We start from the raw sequence: 22,479 nt of genomic DNA, 5'->3' as shown, positions 1-22,479 counted from the left end.
TGTTTCAGATCATTTCTCTGAGTTTCCCGATAATTATCAACTGAACTACTTCTCTTTCCAAGCCTTGTGCACAATTTTGTTACTGGCATGATAGCAGAATTTTATCTCGAGGTTGGAATGTCTGCCGTCGCTGTCGTGCTAATCTGCTGTCAGTGGCTTTAGTACGATATAAAATATTATAAAGATGCTAGGAATGAAATAATAAATAATGATTTACATGTATCAAATTGGAAAACATTTATTACCAATTCCTAATAGCTATACCACCATGTATCAGGCTGAAAAATATGCGAGCTAATTATGCTAAGAAGGATTCACATGTCTCTTGAATCTGTAGCTGTATTTATTGAAAAATGATTCCATCACAACCACTATAATGAATCATGATTCATGTACAGCCGTGCTGAACCATGGAAAAGCACAGATCCTTACTATGATTTGAGTGGTTTCATGTAGGAACTGTAAATACTTGAACTAAATACTGTACACCTCTAGGGTACCTATCCTCCTAAATGAAAAACTAGACAGTCTCAGATTGATCAGATAAGAATAAGCTTTTGTGTATAATAGCCCCGCACACACACATCGATTTTTGTTGGTACGGTATTCTGCCATTCATAGTTCTATCAGTTTGAATGGAATTTGACCAACATCATCTGTTTGAAATCATCATTTAATCCAATATAATCCATAAGGACGGCCAAAAACCGTACCAACATAAATCGATGTTTGTGTGTGGGGCTTCAGATATCAAATTATATGAGAATCTTGGTTCAATATATCTATATTATATGGTTGTTCTAGTTTGAGAGTTCAATTCATGAGAAGAACAAAAATATTTGGCCTCAATAGCTCTTGAACATAATCATTTTATTCATCAGAATCATATTCATACAATAAAATTATTGGGAGAGAACAACATACTTAGTAGTAAAGAAGTATATTCAGATGTTGGATTTGAACTCATAACAGTTCGGCTGATTAATATTTTTGCTAATCATCACAGTTACAAAATCCCTCCTTACAAACTGGGATCTTGCACATTCTTTCTTCGCTGCAGACATCAACGTTATCACAGGCTGAAACATAGCAAATTCGAAAAATAGAAATTGAAGTTGTTCACCGTGAAATTTCTTCTAAAAATGATGATCACTTATCAAAATAGAAATAAAACTTTTCAGAGTGAAATTTTAATTTCACTGTTGAAGAATAAAATTTATCGGAATTTACAGATAAAATAATGGAAAATATTCTTCTCCTACAGTTACCTTGAAAAGTGATCATTCCTGCACTGATCACAGTATATGCAGAGAATCACTCTCCTGCACTAGTGCGCAAAGTGCTACTTTGTACTCCAGATTTGTAACATGACAACACAAAATAGTTATTAAGGCCAGGGACACACGACACGGGGAAAATGCTGTGCCGGCTGTTTCACTGGATCCGGAGCTGGTTGAATACCAGAACACACTGCAACTGCCGTTCGACGGTCGCCGGACACGGCAGCAATAATAACAGAATATTTCTAATGTACTTGGAGGTTTTCAGTCGCATTTATGCAATCTGTCAAGAGCTCAGAAATTTGCTGTGTTCTGTTTGCTCCACCACAGGAGAAAGAGTAAATGATTAGGCGGATTTTTTATATAAATTTTCAAAATGGTGGCTATTTAGAAACTTGAGAAGTCAAATTTCACAAAACAAGTACATTTAACAATAAAATGCAATGATATGTTGAATGTTACAGATCATACAGAGTGTTTACAAATTCCCCTACCAATACTCTAGGGCATTGTTTCTGGGTAAAATACATATCTAAATATCATATTTAAATTGTCTGGAAGTCTTCAGTTACTCATACAGCGGTACTTTGCTTTTTTTCACTTATTATTTTTCCCTAAATAATAGTTGAACATACGAAATTGAAACTTTGCACAACCATTTATAACAGCTAGACATAGCTACCAAAATATTATAATAATTTTTCAAATTCAAAAACAAACTGAAGACTTCTGGACAATTTAAATATGATATTTAGATATGTTTCTTACCCAGAAACAATGTCCAAGAATATTGGTAGGGAGTTTGAGAACATTCTGTAAAATGAACATAACATACATAAACATATAATAATTGTAACACCCAATTTTTGAGATCTTACAATGAATAAATGAGAGAGGCTAATGTAATTTAACTACAAGTGGTAGATGTAGGGGCAGGGCCGGCCGGCTGTTTTGCCGAACCGTGTGTTCATCTCCATATGTACAATGCCCTCCAACCTGATGGCCACCGAAACAGCCGGCCCGGCGGAGTAGAGAATAGCCGGCTGTTCCGCCATGAAGTGTGCCCTTCTCCATGCCTTCCTGTGTACTTTGCACTTCACCCGGCAAAAAACCGGTCGTGTGTCTCCGGCCTAATTTATAAAGAGCATCAGTGCGCTAAAATCGAAATTAAGCTGGCAATACTGGCTGTGGTAATAATTTCAATGATTACATAACATAAGTAGGCGCGACATTTTTTTTTTTTAGTTTGTAATGTTATTGTGTATAGTGTAATATTGTTAGTATTTTAATAATGTTTAACTGATACTGAAGCTCTCTTTCCTTTTTCTCTTGTCTGTTTAGTTTTTTTACTCTTTCTTAATTTGCTCTGTTAACTGTAACACTTCTTTTTTATTTCAAGTAGTTTTTCTGCCCAAACAGTTTTTTGTAACCTTTGAGATTATTTTCCATATATTTTGATTTTTTGTAATGTTCTTAAGGGTATGATTATGGTTTTTCAGTTATATGATAATTATTTCAGTTACTATGGTAATTTCATGATCTATATATATTGTAAAAATGGGAAATAAATTGAATTGATTTGAATACCTTTCCTTTTTTCTTTTTATTTTTCTGATTCAAATGAATACCAATATTATATAGGAATATTATAATCTATGAATGTATAGAGAATACATTGAAAGAACTAAGTTACAATTATTCTCATAATATCTTTACCAAGTCTCTAATTGAGGAATAACTGAATATTTATAAATTCTGATGAATAATTTCTGCACTACATTATTCAAATAGAACTGGTGATTGAATCGAGCCTGAAAGTCTCTTTTTGACGGAAAAAAACAAGTTCAAATGAAAAATGCAGGCGAGCAAAGTGAGCCTGCTTATCCCATTTCTGGATGATCCAGCCGGGGGTTCAGGGAGCGAAGCTCCTTGGCTAGACGGATAAGGTGAGCGAAGCGAGCCTGCCGGATACTGAACCAATATAAGTCTAATTTCAGAAGATTCATGAGAATGAAAAGTTGTATGAACAGCAGTGTCTCTTACCAGAGTCATAGCTAACAGGGGTCTGGCAAACGACTCTGCAATGATGAATAACTATTTATGGGCGAGTTGTTAACACTGATGGCTCTGTTAGCTATGGGCGACTTTATGGAACGACTCTGCAACCTGGCATCAGTTGTTGAAATTTATATATGAGTTGTAATATTATTTCTTTAATAGAAAAAAAACATCAAGTTTTGACTCACATGTTTTTAGATAGGGTCCCCATCTCTGTGCTTTTGGATCACTTGCAGGAGATGGAAGAGCATTTGTCGCATACAATTGATGAGTCATCAGCCATATGAATATGAATAATTGCAGAAATGAGGATGATGATAGGAATATCTACAAGTACAAGTAATTTCTCAGATTCTATTGAAAATCTCACAATCAATGATGCAATATCAGGCATATTACAAAAATGATATCATCTGAAATGTTCTATAAATTTTATTTTGTTAAAGGATGTTTCATTTTTATCATCTAATCAAATTCATTTTCATCTGTCAAGAAAAATAAATAAGAAGCATTAACATCAACTACTGTGAGTCTATTATTTATTTATTTATTGATACAATTACAAATAATCATATGAATATGATTGGGGAAGGACAACAGGCATAGTCAAAAACTATTCTGTTCCCAAGCATGACAGATAATAATTTACATGAATTTCTCTTATACATCAAGAATTACTATATTATTAACTGTACCAAACGTGAAGTGTACCTATTCAAGTGACAAAAATGAAATGTTTAAAAAAGCCTCTCTATGATAAAATGTCAACTCACCATTATTAATGAACTATCGAAGATAACTTATCTGAAAGAATCAGTTTTTACTACTTACTATGTTGACAGCTCTTTCGATTATATATACCAATAATACATCACATTCTCGAAAGATCATTTCAATCAAGTGTAGAGGAAATTCAATTAAAAATAAGATCCAATTTTTCCTCTCAATTCTTGCATAACACGAGTAGAGGAGCTATTTGAAAGGAATAACATTTTACTAGAGTTTTCAATTACTTTTTGTAGAGTTCAATTACCAGAGTTATTCGACCCAATACTACAACCTTGTATATTCGATGTTCTAGTTCAATTATCCCCTCTAATCTTCAATTGAAAAATTTGAATTTTTCAGCTGTTTCATAAGTCAATTTCCGATTTCCCACACGTGATTGAAGCGACAAATTAAATGATTGAACAAATAAAATGGAATCTTGAAGATTGTTAGTCAATATTCTTCCACATTTGATTGAAAATTACTTTCGACACAAATTTGGAATGAGAATGGATATCAATGTTTTGTTACACATCGACTTTTGTTCGTACGGTATTTTGCCGTCCTCATAAATTCTATTAGATAAAAATAGGTGATTTCAAACAGATGCTGTTTGTCAAGTTCCGTTTAATCTGATAGGATTCATAAGGACGGCAAAATATCGTACGATCAAAAATCGTTGTGTCATGCGGGGCTGTACTGGAACTGTTTACTCACAGAAATGTAATACTACATGCATGATCAACGTTAGTAGACAGAAGGTTGATCACTCACAGGTGAAAGATTCGAAGTGGTGGGGGAAACGCCAGCGTGACGTCACGTGTAGTAAAAAAGTGATAGAGTAACCACACTGAGCATACAGTTTATTCACTGTATCTTCAAATACATCGTCATTTAATCCCCTCAAGATTGACCTAGAACTTAAAAATTCTCTATACTTATAGCGATTGAATCACTGATTCTAATGATGTTGTTAAATACTTCAAGTTCATTCAACTTGTATGAATAAAGTTAAGTTGAAAGTTTTTCAAGAATCTAAAAACGTGACACGAAAAAGTTAATAAGCTGGAAAAGCGTCAGTAGACAACGTTATACTATTATAATTTCAGATTAACCCATAAAAAATCTTGATAAACCAATGCATTGCAATAATCCGATAAACCGATCCCAATAAATCCGAAGAATTTTCATTCATATAAATGCACTGAACATATGCTGGTATCGAGCACATGTTCTACGAGAATCAAAATATCTCATCCCCGAAATTCACAAGCTGATGTATAGCCAAACTACAAAATATAAACACGAACTAAAAGATGAAGAAACCTTAAGGATTTGAAAGGGAAGGTTAGGAAGTGTGGTTTTTGCTTTTATATGGCAAAATACTTGTATTATTCAAATGTTTTGATAATTATTGTAATGCAGAAACAGAAATCTTGCATGTCAGAAAATGTTTTTGGGTTATATAATTTGACTATACGTCACCGTATGATTCTCAAGAATGCGATATTCTGCCTACTCTGTACTACAGCCTACGTCACGACTGCAGTTCCCCTACTCCAATTGCATTTCAACTAAAATACTATAGATGAGTGACCAACCTTTTGTCTACTAACTTTGATGCATGATAGCATAATACATGATTTCCTGTTATCAATTGATGAAGTACCTAATTCAAGCTCGAAGTGACTGAATCGAGTGATGATCTCTTGAACCTATTAATAGTAAACTAAAGAATACTCTTGATTGAGAATTTTGTTATAAAATCCCAATTTGTCATATGAAATTACTTACAAAGCGCTACAGCCCTGCGTGGACCTTGGCCTCCTCAACAATTAAACCTCCATTCATTTCCCTCATTAGCCAGTCTCTTCCAGTTCCTCACTAGATCTTTTTCCACTTCCTGCATCCAACATGTTCTCGGGCGACCTCTTTTCCTCGTTCCCTCCATTCTTCCATCAAGCGTCTGCCTCTGCATCCTATAATTCTCTATTACATGTCCCAGCCAGCTGATTCTCTTAGACTTTATGAATCGTAATATATCTCTCCGCAGAATGTTACTTATCTCTACATTGCTTCTGATTCTCCACTCTCCATTTTCGCATATGGGGCCATGAATTCTTCTTATTTCCTACTTTTCTTTCAACCAATTTTTATATGAAATTACTTCATTGGTATTTCTCTATACTACTTATACCCCCTTGTTGACGACTTACTTCTTTTACTGAAATCTAATAATCAATTTAGTCGAAATTGTCATTATAGGTTTTGGCTAGTCTCAAGGTGTGTACAGATATACGCGCCTTCAAAATGCTCCCCGCTCGCTCCACACTCACTCCTCAATCACTCCAATTATGAACGTTACACGAGATGTTACGCAAGGGTTCGATTGAGGTTCAAAATATGTTCGAAGGATGATTGATCTGCTCTTTTCTTATTGTTGACTTCGCTACAACCTAACCTCACAAATGTGAAACGTTCAATCCAGCTGATCGGGTGACAAAACTGAATAAAATATTCTGACCAGGGGATTCCTGGGTAGCCTAATAATACATTATGTATATATAATAAATCTATAATGGATATTATGATTATTTTATTTATTTGAATGTTTAATTATAAAAGGTAATGTCTGTCAATGTTTCAAAAGTTTAAATGCTTGATTGGGGGTTCGGTTTCTTTCTTCTAAATGCTAATATGCCGGTACCTATTATTATAAATGCTTTTATAACTTTATATTATTCGATTTGATAATTAATTATTTATATTTATATTTTTATTTGCTAACACAGAGATCGTAACTATTAACAAACATTACAAACAAACACGTTGACCACGCATGCGCAACTATTGGTTAGTTCGACCTAGGAGCTTGCCAAGCTCGACCTCTGTTACACGCTCTTCTGGCGTTCCACTCTTGCTTCCCGGTCGATCATCAATCGCTCTGCTCGAGTGACGTTCGGTTGCGGAGAAGAGCGAAAGTCTGTACGCACCTTTGTGCGTACCCTACGCGTGTGGTCGGGGCAGTTGAGCAGCTAGGTGGATGTAGTGAAATATTTTGCTCGGCGAAATAAGATGCTTAATGTTTTGAATTAGAAAAACAGAGTTGTTAACCGAACGAGTAATTCCTATTGGAGATTAGGTTAATTGATGCTTTAATCAACATCAATTGATGCCACTAAATGATAGCTGTGCTATGATGAAAACATTTGTGCCATTAATAAAATAGATGAAGAAGAATGTTGAAATTTTAGATTTAAGGCTGAAATCTCAAATTTAAAAACTATATATTGTCACAAAGTGTTTTGTAACGAAGGAAAGAGATTTAGATGAATATTTTTTAGAATATTTTATTATTTTGCCAAAATACAACATAATTAAGACAAATGTGTAACAAACATCATTACAACAAAAAACATTACAAACATGAAATTTGATATAAAACGAAGGAGCACTTTATTTAAGCATCTCAATTTTTCCTCCTTCTTTGGAGCTGAAGACTGGAAAACTGGAAGTTAATGTTTAATCCATTCCTTCTCTTCGCCAAAGTTTGGATTTCATAATACAGGTAAATTCCACTAACCATCAAGGGGTCAACTATGACTATGATCTGTTATATGTCACTTCCTTGAAGTTTATATGCACTTAACTACTTCAAATTTGATAACTATTTGAAAAATCTGGTGTGGGGCACTCACACAACTTTCCATGCCGTTATGAGAATTGATCACCTGACGCTAGTGTTCCCGAGCATCTCAAGGCTACTTATAAACAAAGATCTGAGTCAGCTGGTGACAGGACAATAACGCTGGAGACATACGAGGTCTGCTATCTCTTCATAGTGAAACATTTTATAGAATCAACAGTTGCCAACAGTTTGCAATTGGATAATCTCATTTTCTCGAATTTCGAGCTTATTTTCAATTTAAGGTGAAAATGTTACTCAACATTAATTGTAGATATTTTCATGCTCAATCTTTTCCACTTGATTTTTTTTGTTAAAATTTTATCTGAAGCCTGATAATTGAGAATCTCAAATCGAACTTTGCATAGATGGGGTGGAGCTTCTGAAATTTTTACAGATATGGGACTCGTGGCAGTTGATAGAGCTTATCAATGACTATTCTAGGTATGAATTTAATCAAAATCGTTGGAGCCGTTTTCGAGAAAATCGCGAAAAACCCTGTTTTTGACAACACCATCGCCATTTCAGCCGCCATCTTGAATTGCATTTGATCGAAATTGGTCGTGTCGAATCCTTATTTTGTAAGGACCTTAAATTCCAAATCTCAAGTCATTCCGTTAATTGGGAGATGAGATATCGTGTACACAGACGCACATACACTCACACACACACACACACACACACACACACACACACACACACACACACACACACAACACACACACACACACAACACACACACACACACACAACACACACACACACACACACACACACACACACACACACACACACACAACACACACACACACACACACACACACACACATACAGACCAATACCTAAAAACCATTTTCTTGGACTCAGGGGACCTTGAAACGTATAGAAATTTAGAAATTGGGGTACTTTAATTTTTTTCGCAAAGCAATACTTTCCTCACCTATGGTAATAGGGCAAGGAAAGTGAAAAAGGCTTTTCAAACTTCCTAAAGCTTCCCAATTCAATAAGATTATGATTTTATCTTCTACGATATTCCGAGACTAATTTTCCATATATAGTATGGATTTCATGATACAGTTAGATTCCACTAACCAACACTATGACTGATCTGTTCTAGATCAATTCCCCGAGGTTAATTAAACGTAATTAACTCAATGAACTACTTCTATACTCAAGCTTTTTGCACAATATTGCGACCAGTGAGTATTGAATGTATTAGAGTATTACATTCTATCCTCACTGATTGCGACTGGCATGACAGCAGAATTTTTTAACTCGAAGTTGAATGATTGAAATGTTCACAGTCGCCGTGATGCGAATCGCAGCGGTATCTTATAAATAGAGATGCTGAGAATGAATGGATGGATGATGATTTACATCTATTGATTTGAATTTAACAGAGGAATATGCATTCCATAGTAATATCACCATATATTAGGCTGAAAAAGATGTAACCTAATTAAGCCGCGAAGGATTCACATGCCTCTGGAGCTGAAGCTGTCCTTAATTGAATTGAATTAATAATATTCTACATCAACTACTATAAAAAGGAGCATGATTTATGTACAACCAGGCTTAATCATGGAACAATGCAGTTCTTTGCTCTGATATATGAGAGAATTGTAAAAACTGAATAATGTACACCTCTAACTCCTGAATGAAAAAGCAGGGAGTCTCAAAGTGAGCAGTTTATTCTTGGGTGTGTTCTAATTCTGATAAGATGACCTTCTCCACAACTGAGAATGAATAAAATTTGAATCTTGGATGAAGACGATATGTATATATGGTTGTTCTAGTTTGAGATTTGTTCAATCTATGAGAAGAATAAAAATCAATAACTCATGAAAATAATCATTTTATTCATCAGAAACATATCCATACAATAAATTATTGGGAGAGGACAACATACTCAGTTGAGAAGTATTCAAATGTTGGATTTGAACTCTCTTGAATAACAGACTGGCTGATGGTTTTCAACTCTATAACTCGATTCAGGGTTAAACGCAATTGCATAATCCCTCCTCACAAACCGCGCCCTTGCGGCATATTCCTATTTCCCTGCAGACATCAATGTTATCGCAGGCTGAAACAAAGCAAATTCTAAAAATAGGAATTGAAGTTTCCACTGTGAAAACCATACTAAAATTATCACTTATCAAATAAAATGAAAATGAACTTATTAATCAGAGTCCCGTCTTCGGAGGAGACGATAAGCCGTCGGTATGGGCTACTTGAAGAGTAGTTGTCATCTCTCATCATCATCCCTCTCACTCATCACCCACGCACAATCCTAAGAGCTCATGTGGGCTTCACTCTCAAAGTTATTATTATTATAACTATAGTGAAATTCCAATTTTACTTTCGAAGAATAAAATTTATTAGAATTTACTGGTTAAATAATGAAAAAATTATATTTTAAAGGATATTTAATATACTTTTTCTACAGTTACCTCGAAAAGACCCCGATCAAGCATTTCATCATCAGAATAATTCTTATCATCATAATAATTATTATCAGTGGCTCCTCAGTTGTGAGCATACTGGACTGGCCAACGAAAGGTTGATAAGGTTGATGTGCTTAGGAGTTCGATTCCATCTTTAGTCTTTTTTTATGGCTACTCTATGATAATTAACATTGGTGTCTCTGCCTTTCTCGATGGACCTTGTCTCAATTCCAGAAGATTAATGAAAATTATTTGTTGGAATTAATACAAATAGTGTGATATTCCTTGAAGAAATACATCAAGCTTGAACTCACGTGTGTTTCGAAAGTTTCGAAGTCTGTTAACACGTGGATCAGTTCTAGGAGATGGGAGAGCATTTGTCGCATACAACTGATGAGCCATCAGCCATATGAATATGAATAATTGCAGAAATGAAGAGGATGATAGGAATATCTGCAAGTAGAAGTAATTTTTCAGATTCTATTGAAAATCTCACAATCAATGATTCAATATCGGCCTATTACAAAAATTATATCATTATTTCAAAGGTTCCATATATTTTATTTTGTAACAGGATGTTTCATTTTCATCATCTATTCAAATTGAATGAAAAAGACTAAGAAATTGTCAAAAACCACAGATTTATTGATACTTAGAAAGACCGGTTTCGGTTATTACACCATTGTCAATCTCTGATAAACATCTCGGAGTTTATCAGAGATTTACATTGGTGTAATAACCGAAACCGGTCTCTCTAAGTATCAATGAATCTGTGGTTTTTGTCAATTTCTTAGTCTTTTTCATTCAATATGAATAATTACCACAATATCAACTTCTCAACTACACAAAAAGTCTATTCAAATTCATTTATCTTAATGGATAAGAAACATTAACATCAACTAATATGTGAGTTTATTATTTATTTATTGATACAATTACAAATCATATGAATATGATTGGGGAAGAACAACTCCATTATGAACTGTACCAATCGTAAAGTGTACCTATTAAAGTGAAAAAAGTTTGAAAAAAGCCTCTCTATGATAAATATTCCACCACTCGTAATTAACCCATTGATATTGTTAATTTATTCTCCTTAAAAAATGTAGAAATCAATGTTGAAATGACAACTCACCATTATTAATGAAGTATCGAAGTTAACTTATCTGAAAGAAGCAGTTTTTACTACTTACTATGTAGACAGTTCTTTCGATTATTTACCAATAATACGCCACATTCCAATAACTCTCGAAAGACCATTTCAATCAAGTGTAGAGAAAATTCAATTAAAAATAAGATTCCAATTTTCCCTGTCAATTCTTGCATAACACAAGTAGAGGAGCTATTTGAAAGGAATAACATTTTACTAGAGTTTTCAATTACCTTTTGTAGAGTTCAATTACCAGAGTTATTCGACCCAAGACTACAACCTTGTATATTCGATGTTCTAGTTGAATTCTTCCCTCTAATCTTCAATTGAAAAATTTGAATTTTTTAACTGTTCCATAAGTCAATTTCCGAGTTTCACACGTGATTGGAACGACAAATTCAATAGTCTAATTGAACAAATAATAGAATGGAATCTTGGAGATTATGAATCAATATTCTTCCACAATTGATTGAAAATTACTTTTTTGATAAATAATGTATGCATTAAGTATACATTTAGTAAGTATACATTCCATCAGAGATGTTTTCTTTTTGAAAGAAAAGAATTGACAATATTACTTATAATAAATTATCAATACTTTGCAGTGTTGGAGTAGGGTTCAATATTTCCATTGAGTGTTAATGGAAGAGAAAACACTGAAAAACATGCAAATGTATCAATCACCTGATACCCTGCATGAACGCAGAAGTTTTAAACATTATTTTTCGCATTTAGGTCAAATCACATGAAAATAAAATGATAAATCATAATCCTAGGGCACGAACTCATAAGTTAAATCGATAACACTTTTACATAGTTTCTTTCATTTTTGACTGAGACTGATAATGATGAAATATTGGACACAATACACAAATAATGTTTCTGAAAAGTAATTCTTCTCCAGGAGTTGATAGTTCGAGTCCACTCTGCCTGAAAGAATATGGCTACTCAAATTAAAGAGCCTCTTAGAACTATAATAAATAAATGTTTTCCTATAGGTCATTTTCCAAAATAAGTCGCCAAAGTAGAACCTTTTCATGAGTCAGGTGATCCAACAAATCCTACAAACTATAGCCCAGTCAGTCTGATCAATAATTTGGCTGAAGTAATAGAAGAAATAATTTCAAGAAGACTTGTAAGCTTCTTGAACAGATTCAATAAAAGTCAGTATGGATTTGAATCTTGAAAATCGGCAGAAGATGACATACCTCGGTTACTCGAGATAATAACTAATAATTTTAAGAATGGAAAGAAAACCATGACTACTTTCTTGGACTCGGCAAAAGCCTTTGATACTGTATCTCAGTCTAGACTCTTGGAAAGATGGAACACCAGGAATTAAATTCTCTCTGATGACATGGCGAAAATTAACAAGTGATAATTAATGATTCAAACTCTTTATTCAACAAAACAAGAATATAGTATACAAACATTTGTTGATCGCCCATATAGACCTCATGGATCTGTATTTGGGTCGAGAAATAATGTATCACTAAAATAGTTACATATAGTGAATTGTATACTCCACCACTTAGAAACAAAAGTGATTGCATGGTGCTTGTAGAATTTGGGAAAGTTACTCGAAAAAAAAGGTTTACGCAAAATAGAAATGTAATAATTTCGAACACACTCCAATAACATATATTCAATTATTTGACTCAATACCTTGTAATCACGAGATTTATTGTACTTCCAGATAACTACACTTCTGAAATCATATCAACAACTTGTCGTATTCATATTGATAATCCATCTACCATCAACATCTCCATAATTTGATGAAGAGTTTCTGCTTGGAAAACGTACGTTTCAATTCAGTTTTCTTATTATTTGAAATTTGAATGATCTGGAATCTAAAATGAGAAATAGATTCTACATTCATCCAATTCATAGTTCAATTCATAGATGATTCGTAGATAATTCATAATAAACAATATTCACTCAACTCAATAATCTATAATTTAGTAACAACTATTAAACTCAAAATAATGAGAAAAAAATCTACAAGAACTATCTATCGTACCGAAGGTCAGTATGATCATGTTGTAGGTAGAAATTGTTAATGAGAAGCATTAATGTTGTTGATAAGGAATGCTGACAATATACAGTGATTCTCACCATAGAAATTCAACGTTGATTGTAGGCTACTAGTTCCAGCAAGGTTTATAGAGTTCGGGACACGCGGCCATTGAGTCTTGATGAAATGTTTGTTTACTTGCTGTTAGCCTAGCTGCGTTTACACCAAAGTTATTAACAAAATGTTTATTTTTCCATCCTTATAGATTCTATTAGACTGAACATAACTTATCATACACATGATGTGCATATGTGTTTCTCTAGCCCGTTATTGTACATTTCAAGACCAAGCAATGATTTTTATAATAAGGGGTTACCGAGATATTCATAGCTTTGAATATAGAAATTGGCCATTTTTTGTGTATTGGAATATGGGCTTTAGTACACTCAACAATAAATTTTCCACTTTTCGACCGAATTTGACTTATGATGCATGATTTTGTACCGCCTTGACGAGCTGAGAAGAATGAAGTGGAGAACGATGAAATCTGACCATTGTGTCAGAAGTTATAAGTGTTTAAAATTTTGATCCTTGAGGTGTCCTTAAGCGCGCCTCTCCACTAGGAAATACTTAAATGAAGCGCATCTAACGGGTGATTCCCATAGAACATAATCTTATGAACTTATGTCATTGTGCGAAATATCAATGTGAAGACTATGTAGTTGGTGATTATGGTTGAAGCTGAGAATTAGGTGTTTTTCACAATACAAGGAGCATTGTTGTCAGGTGTACCTGGGAATCTATATGAGATATAGAGCCAGAAATGTTGGATCTGTCAGATGTTTTGTGTAAGTATGATTTCTCTATTTGCCAATTCCAACATCCCTTACTACACTCTAGATTAATAGTGTTGGAAGCTGTTCCAAGGTTTCACTTCCAGGTAAACAATTGCGGCTTGATTAGACAATCACACAGAGAAGAAAGAGTATTCCTTATACAGAATTACTGTGGAGTATTCCTATAAGAGAATTCCTTCTACTTTGTGACAATCACCAGCCTTGTATTGAGAGTGTAGTTGACTGAGCTCTAACGGTGAACACAGGAACTATTCGTTGTCTTAATTGAAAACCCTCTTCCTAGATGCTGCAGGCAGTATGACTCGAATTTCCACTCAACTCTCAATTTTCCGTTTTTTTCAATGTGAGAACAATCAATTTTTATGCTGGCCGACATCTCGAGAGATATGAACATAAAATGTAATAGACTTAGAATTATCAGTATTTGATTGAATGAAAAGCATCGAGTTCTTGATTCAAAATTTGAGGTTTTTTTCATAGTAAGATTTACTTTGAACTTACAGTTTCGGTCGATCGTTATTAAATCAATACTATATTTTTATTATGATGAAAACGATGTTCGATCCTACTTGAAATTGAGATAAGTTGATCAGCCAAGCAATGAACAGAATTTTTCACACCTTTATAGAAAGATTCATGATTGGAAATGACATTGGATAATCCCAAAATCCATAGAACCCTTGAGCCTGATATTGAGAAACCGACAAGCAGAATTGACATTCCTATTGCGAATAGTGATAATGATCGAGTTGAAAGTTCTAAATTAGTTTCACTCAATTTTTACATAGAGTGTATAGTACATCTTTGCTTGTTCCCATGTTAAGTGACACTACATGCTTCTTCTCATGATTGTCGTATATATTATTTGCACTGTGAATACAGTATTAATATTTAGTTGTCCTCAATATTTTTAATATTTAGTTGGGCTGAGAGTACAGCTCGCCATATCCGTCAAGCAAGGGGGCTCCACCCCCTGGACCCCCGACTGAATCGTCTAAGAATGAGATCAGCAGGCTCGCTTCGCTCGCCTGAATTTTTATCATGTTAGGACGATGCAGTCGGGGGTCCAGACTAAACGTCTGGCTAAACGGGTATGGCGAGCGAAGCGAGCCTGACGGCTAGTATTATAATATTCCCAGGAATAGCTCTGATTGTAGTAGCAGTGCAAAATCAATTTTTCTGCGATAAATGCATTTCAATCTTCAACTTGGTGCCAACCTAACAAAGTCAACTCAACTTAATGCCAACCTGACAAAATTATCAATTTATTTATCAGTTAACAACTGTTTCGAAGAGGTACTCTCTCTAGATTATAGTTCTATATTAACATATGGTATGGCCTTTTTCCAATTATAATCAAGAGAATAAGAAGAATATGCATGCTGAAAGACGAACTTTGAACCCTTAAAAACCACCCTTAGAGTTGAAATATTGCCAAAAGATTTCTTAGTGCGCCTCTAAAGGGCCAACTGAACATACCTACCAAATTTGAACGTTTTTGGTCCGGTCAGTCAGTCAGTCAGTCAATGAGTGAGTGCCATTCCGCTTTTATATATAGATTATTATTCAGTTGTTCTCTAATATCCAAGTTGGATATCAACTTATTCCGCTTATACCCTGAATGAGAATCCTTTTTTTCTTCATCTATTTTTATTTTAGTCAACAGAGACGAAAAGACATAATCATAAAATGATTGGAAATGGGAAACAGGCTTATAGCCCTTATTTCCAAAATCACGCTTTTTGAATTTTTAAAATATGAATAACAGTTTTAATTTGTGTTTTCAATCGGTTATTCAATATTTAAAAAAAATCGAAAATGGGTACTATGATCTTATTCTATGAATATTTGAGTTAATTCTATTAATTATTCCACTGAATAATTTTGACAGCATGCCACGGAAGCCACGAGTGTGATGCTAACCAATGGTGCTATGACAATAAATGTGACCTGCCATGTGCATTATCAATGCTGCATTGTGAGAGTATCAAGCTACCAGCTGGAGTGTGTGTCGTCAGGGAACATCAACCTGTCTGCAAAACCCCAGCTGAACTAGAGGAAGAACAAGTACAGGGAACTCGATAATCAGCTATAGTGAGGTCCACGTTATAATGACAGTGGAGAAAGATAGGAGAACAACGTTGCCGATCCTCAGTCTTGTCAATGCCTTCTACAGACGGTAGCTGATACAGCTTCATTGATGTAATATTAGCTGTTCATCCTCGTTCGTTTAAAATAATCAATATTATATTTCATTAAGCAATTAATCATATTTCATGAAATATTTTGTTAATTAGTTATCAATTCTACATTGTTAAAGGATGATCTGGCAACAGAGCAAAGCGAGAAAGAAAATACTAATATTAAATATATAGTGATGTTTACGTTAAAATGACAGAATTTGATTAACATTGGTGCTGCTATGCTTGTCTATCATTCTACAAAGCAGATAGCGCTTCACCTTTCTAGCTGTGCAATGTTGCCAAATCTTTCTTCAACAATTTAGAATTATAAGGTAGAGAATCGGAAACGCTGTTCTTCTATCTCTATCCACTGCTATTATAACATGGACCAGACTATAGTGGGATTCACGTCATAAAATAATATCATTGAAGATGTTAGGATGAAGTTGCCAATTTTCGGTCTCCTCTGCCTTCTGTAGAACTCAGCTGTGATTCAAGCTATCCCGGTATATCTGATTCAATATGAAAAATCTGGTGTGGAGCACTCACACAACTTTCCTTGCCGTTATGAAAATTAATCACCTGACGCTAGTGTTCCCGCCCATCTCAAGTCTACTATTCAAAGATCTAAGCCAGCTGGTGACAGGACTATAACGCTGGAGACACACGAGATCTGCTATCTCTTCATAGTGAATGGTTAAATAGAATCAACAATTGCCAACAGTTTGCAATTGGAATAATAAAATTGTCTCGAATTTCGAGCTTATTTTAAATTTAAGGTGAAAATGTTAGTGAACATTAATTGTAGAGATTTTCATGCTCAATCTGTTCCATTTGGAATTTTTTGTTCAAACTGTATCTGAAGCCTGATATTTGGGAATCTAAAATCAAACTTTACCTAGATGGGGCGAAGCTCCTGTATTTTTTAAAGATATGAGACTTGTGGCAGTCGATAGAGCTTATCAATGAAATTTCTAGGTGTGAATTTGATCAAAATCGTTGGAGCCATTTTCGAGAAAATCGCGAAAAACCCTGTTTTTGACAACATCTTCGCCATTTTAGCCGCCATCTTGGATTGCATTTGAACGAAATTGTTCGTGTCGGATCCATATAGGGAAAGGACCTCAAGTTTCAAATTTCACACACACACACACACACACACACACACACACACACACACACACACACACACACACAACACACACACACACACACACACACACACACACATACAGACCAATACCCAAAAACCATTTTTTTGGATTCAGGGGACCTCGAAACGTATAGACATTTACAAATGGCGGAACGTTAATTTTTTTCGGAAAGCAATACTTTCCTTACCTATGGTAATAGGGCAAGGAAAGTAAAAATTGTGCTTTCTAGTTAATTAAACGATCTATTCCGTCATTGTTGATGTAAAATGTCATCGTTTGTTTCTTCTTTCCAAATGGTCTATTCATATTATATTATATTTTTCATTTCAGATACTGTTGTTGCCAATACTCCAACATGGACCTCACTACAGTGGGATTCACGTTATAAAATCATTGAAGATGTTGCCAATTCTCCGTTTCCACTGCCTTCTATAAACTTAGCTGTGATTCAAGTTATCCCGGAAAATCTATAATACACTCGGTAAATTATAGTCATACATTACACTCAAATATCACAAATTTAATAACGTTCCAGGAAAATTGAAGCCAAAAATACACGCAACTTCTCACATGTGTGGAGAAAGTTGAGAGTTACAACATATACGCCCAGTTGCACAGAAGCCTGCTGAATTTTAATCACGATTAAATTTCAGGATAACCAATCATAGAAGATTTTTCTGGAAGGAGGCTTATCTGATTGGTTCTCGTGACATTTAATCGGTATCAACAGTTAACAGACTTTTGTGCAACCTGGTGATAATATTTTTTATATTGATCTAGCATGCCGTGGTAGCCACGAATGTGACAAGAACCAATGGTGCTACGATAACAAGTGTGATCTGCCCTGTCCCAAACTGCTGGTTCTTTTTCTTCTTCTTCTCCTCCTTCTTCTTCTTCTCCTCCTCCTTCTTCTTCTTCTTCTCCTTCTTCTTCTTCTTCTTCTTCTTCTTCTTCTTCTTCTTCTTCTTCTTCTTCTTCTTCTTCTTATTCGTCTTCTTCTCCTTCTAAGTGAGTCGATCAAGCCTCCAGATGGAGTCTGTGTGGTGAGGGACCATAAACCGTTCTGCAGGACTCCGGCGGAGCTGGAAATAGATGAAAAACTACGAGAAGTTGGAGGTAAAATGTCAGCAAACTATGTAAACAACATTAACGCTCTCCAAAAGGTGAAAGGTTTTAAGAGTGGCTGAAGTTTCAATGGTGACTGTGTGAATGACTGTGATACACTACCATCGTTATACTAGCAGGTGATCCGTGCTCCGGAAGGGATTAATTGGAAACTTCACAAACTGGAAACACGACCTACTGAAAACTCAAAGATCTAAAAATAGGCCTGTAACCAGCCTCGGTAAATTAAGAATCTACATGCAAAATTTCAAGTTGATCAGTTCAGTAGTTCAGATGTGATGATGCGTCACACATGTATTTCCTATCCCGTACATGTTTCAGACGATTCTTTCCATTGTTATACCATTGTTATAGACTAGCAGGTAACCTGTGCTCCGCAAGGGTCTGATTAAAAACTTGATAAACTGAAAACTTGACGTAATGAAATCTTGATCAATTTAAAATAGGCCTGTAACCAGCCTCGGTAAATTAAGAATCTACATGTAAAATTTCAGTTCAGTAGTTCACATGTGATGATGAGTCACTCGTGTATTTCCTATCCAGTGCATGTTTCAGACGATTCTTTTCTCTATCATATTAGACTAGCAGGTAACCCGTGCTCCGCAAGGGTCCAATTAGAAACTTGACAAACTGGAAACTTAACCTACTGAAACCTCAAAGAAATTGAAAATAGGCCTGTAACCATCCTCGGTAAATTATGAATCTACATCCAAATTTCAAGTTGATCAGTTCAGTAGTTTAGACGTGATGATGCGTCATTCGAAAATTTCCTATCCCGTACGTGTGTATAAGACAATCATTTCCTTCATTATAATCATTATTCGCGTCTAGCTTCCATAGTGGAAGTCGCTAAATACGTCTATGAACCAAATTTCTAGATATTCTCCGTTTTTTCTCCTGCCAGTATGCCGTCATTCTCTCTAAGAATGCTCTGTTTCTAACTCCAGTCCATTCAGTCCCGCTCGTTCTAAAAGCTTCCATTGGCCTGACCTCCCAATATTTAACGCATTTCCGATATTTTTATTATATCAACGCATCTTTCCTTCATCTCATTATGGATTAATTGAATGAACAAAATGTAAATCTCGTTTCGGGATGTACTGTGCATAAGGATTGTCAGGAGACAAAATGGTGCATATATTATGGAGCCTGTAAAGATGCCTGTCATCAACTCAACTGCTCCGACCAACAGGATGATGCCGAATGCAAAGTTATGAACAACCATCAACCAATTTGCGTCACCAACCGCATCGACGATAGCCAAGTCAAGGACGATTTGTCCGGCTTAGGTAAAGTGAAAACTACTGAATATATATTAAACCAACTATACTACTGGAAGAACTATACTACTGAACTAACTATACTATTAGATATAAAGGATGGGTGAAAAGTCCGAGAACGGCTTAATATCTCATAAACAAAGGTAATTTGACGGTGGGTGTGATTGGGGATCCTACTAAAATTGAGAATACTACTTTACTATGACTTCAAAAATCTGGTCCGCCATCCTGGATCTGCCATATTGAATGCAACTTTATTTTTTCAAATTGGAAGGTTGTCATGCGATACATAATTTCAATACGAAATTTAAAGAAAAAATGAATGGCAAAAGCCGCATATCGATATCTCAAACCATTTAGAAGATATTATGTAATATAATGTAACCTGTATAATGTAACCAAATAGATAACTACTAAAAACTATTTCAATAATTTCATAAGATTAAACGATTTTATAGAAAACAATCGACATGAAAAAACAATCTTCATGCTGAAGAGGGTAGCACAGGACGAGGATAGAGAGGAATGGAGAAGGAGGAATCATGTATGGAACAGCCCAACAGCAGAACACTGATGATGAGAATGAGAGAAAGTTCTAATCTCCAACACACATAAGAAATAGTCTTTGGAGTTATTGATCAATCTGATGACGGTTCCACCTGCAAAAACCGCTCCGTTTGAAACATGAGTTAATCCACAAACCATTCAAATCAAATAAGAACCAATTCTTTAAATTATATTCTAAGAAAAATGAATCTGTACAGAAGACATGTCATTTTCAACAAAAACTGATGGATTGTGGATTGATTGATGTCACATATGCATCAATCTTCTGCCGTAGGAACCTTTACTAGATTTATCAAAAACTTACAAGAATATTCCTTATTTCAGTGTTGGAGATGAAACCTTTTAATCTTTCTGCCATGTCGATTGTTTCCTATAGATACGATTATCTAGGAAAATCAGCATTTAAATTTTTTGTGGATTACAGGAGAATCTTGCACCAGCAGCTGGGACTGTGAAGAAGAGTTGAACTGCATGAATGGCGAATGCTCCGATCCGTGTAAATTCAAGTGGTGCCAAGTTCTCAAACTAGACAAGGCACCAGCCGGTTACAGTCCCTATCAGAAATTCATATTCGACTGGCAGAAGAAATACAGATGGGAGTGTGTTGTTTGGCGCCATTATGCCGAATGTGTCCTGCAGGGTTCTGATATAGACCATTTCAATCAGGAAGTTGAAGCAAAAAATAGGTTTCCAAGAAGACAATAGGTTTCCAGTTTGTAGAATTGACATTGACTAATATAAGAGTGGAATTAAACTCTAGGACTATGTCCTAGCAGAGGAAACTAGGTTTCCAAAAAGACAATAGGTTTCCAGTAAGTAGAATTGACATTGACTAATTAAGAATGAAATTCAACTCTGGGACTAGGTCCTAGCAGAGAAAACTAGGTTTCCAGTTTGTAGAATTGATATAGACTAATATAAGAATGAAATTAAACTCTAGGACTATGTCCTAGCAGAGGAAACTAGGTTTCCAAAAAGACAATAGGTTTCCAGTAAGTAGAATTGACATTGACTAATTTAAGAATGAAATTCAACTCTGGGACTAGGTCCTAGCAGAGAAAACTAGGTTTCCAGTTTGTAGAATTGACATTGACTAATTTAAGAATGAAATTCAACTCTGGGACTAGGTCCTAGCAGAGGAAACTAGGTTTCCAAAAAGACAATAGATTTCCAGTTTGTAGAATTTTGACATTGACTAATTTAAAAATGAAATTAATTTCTAGGACTAGGTCCAAGCAGAGAAAACTAGGTTTCCAAGAAGACAATAGGTTACCAGTTTGTAGAATTGACATTGACTAATATAAGAGAGAAATTAAACTCTAGGACTAGGTCCTAGCAGAGAAAACTAGGTTTCCAAAAAGACAATGGGTTTCCAGTTTGTGGAATTGACTTTGACTAATTTAAAAATGAAATTCAACTCTAGGACTAGGTCCTAGCAGAGAAAACTAGGTTTTCAAAAAGACAATAGGATTCCAGTTTGTAGAATTGGCATCGACTAATTTAAGAATGAAATCCAATTCTAGGAATAGGTCCTAGCAGAGAAAACTACTATATGATACTGCTGTATACTGCGGCTAATAAGAAAACTGTTGTATTCTCTGGTCCTAGTCACGTTCAACAATCCAACCTCTCTGATTCTCAATCCAGGTTACAATTGAATGTTGTTTCAAATGTTTATCAAAATAATTTGAATCAAGCTCAAGAACTTGAAAGCTGTCTTGGCCGACTGCCTGTTGTTTTCACATGGATTTTATCTATTGTCTATGGATAAATTGATTGATAAATAGCTGAAAAACTGAGGACCGATTGCACAAACGCCGGTTGAATTTTAATCGTGGTTAATTTCACGAGAACCAATCAGAGAAGTCTTCTCTGAAAAGACGGGTTCTCTGACTAGTTCTCGTGGAATTA

Source organism: Nilaparvata lugens, chromosome 13, assembly GCF_014356525.2.
Source record: "Nilaparvata lugens isolate BPH chromosome 13, ASM1435652v1, whole genome shotgun sequence".
In the NCBI taxonomy this organism is placed as follows: Eukaryota; Metazoa; Arthropoda; class Insecta; order Hemiptera; family Delphacidae; genus Nilaparvata; species Nilaparvata lugens.
The sequence above is the reverse complement of the archived record's forward strand: the minus strand, read 5'-3'. Positions refer to the sequence as shown.